This window comes from Galeopterus variegatus, unplaced genomic scaffold (assembly GCF_000696425.1).
Source record: "Galeopterus variegatus unplaced genomic scaffold, G_variegatus-3.0.2 Scaffold2426, whole genome shotgun sequence".
NCBI lineage: Eukaryota > Metazoa > Chordata > Mammalia > Dermoptera > Cynocephalidae > Galeopterus > Galeopterus variegatus.
In genome coordinates, this window is record NW_007728537.1 from 384,427 (window position 1) to 385,357 (window position 931).

A 931-nucleotide genomic window follows, 5' to 3' on the forward strand; every position below is an offset into this window, starting at 1 on the left:
GGGGGGGGGGGGGGGGGGGGAGGTGACAGGTGGGTGCCTTGGACTGAATTCCTGCCACTTCCCACCTGCTCAGAAAGCCTGCCCACGACTCGGCCAAACGCATACCCGCGTCCGTCCGACCTGAGGCCCAGTCCTTGCAGAAAAGCAGCTCATCCAACACCTTCCCTCCCGCCATCCCCAGCGCTGAGACGGGCTCGGCCGCATCGCCCGGGCAGCATCCCGGGTCTCACTGGAGCTCACCGGAGGCGGCACCGCTTCCCAAGTAACGGGCCCCGGAGGGCGACCTGCACGGAAAGCCACGTGCAAGGGCCCCGAGGGGTGCGCCAAGGACGCGGGGGGCGTTCCCCCCTGGCTGCGGCTCTGTCCCTCGGGGCAGCCAAGGGCCTGGCAGCGCTGGAGGCTGAAGGACGCTGACCGAGAACGCCCAGAATGGGGGTGGTCGCTGACCACCGCGACCCGGGCGAATCAGCTCCGCCTGGAGGCAGAGGGATGGCTCAAATGACCTCCAAGAAGCTGTCAGTTGCAAGAACAGAAATTCCAACCCAGAACCCGAGACCTTCGGAAAGCGGGGGGGGGGGGGGGGGACCTCAAGTTTCCGCAGCGACACTTACCTGCAGGTCAGCGACCCGGCTGTTCGATGGAATGAACCAACGCACGAAGGGAGACGAGGTCGTGGCTCTTCTGATCCCGGCTGATACGCACCAAGTAATCCACGTTAGGGGGTCCGAAGCCCCCCGCCCCGTTCCCCATGTTTCTCTCCAAGGCCAAAGCGCCGCCAGCCCCCGGCCTCTCCGCTCCGGACCCGCGGAGGTGGCGGGGAGCTCGCGGCCGGGCGCCCCGGGGACCCCGGCGAGCGCGTCCCGCCTGCCCGCGCGCGGAGGGCACGCAGCCCGCACGCGGATTCTCGCCTTTCTTCGCTGCGCATCGCCCC

The 931-nt window shown here is 68.7% G+C and overlaps 1 long non-coding RNA gene across 1 annotated transcript in view; it reads right to left on the reverse strand.

Moving 5' to 3' along the window:
* Nucleotides 1-785, reverse strand: part of LOC103597794 — a 184,461-nt gene extending 183,676 nt beyond the window's left edge. The window contains exon 1 of the long non-coding RNA XR_551133.1: nt 612-785. This is a non-coding gene — a long non-coding RNA (uncharacterized LOC103597794). The remainder of the gene's footprint in view (nt 1-611) is intronic.
* Between the last annotated feature and the right edge of the window lie 146 nt (nt 786-931).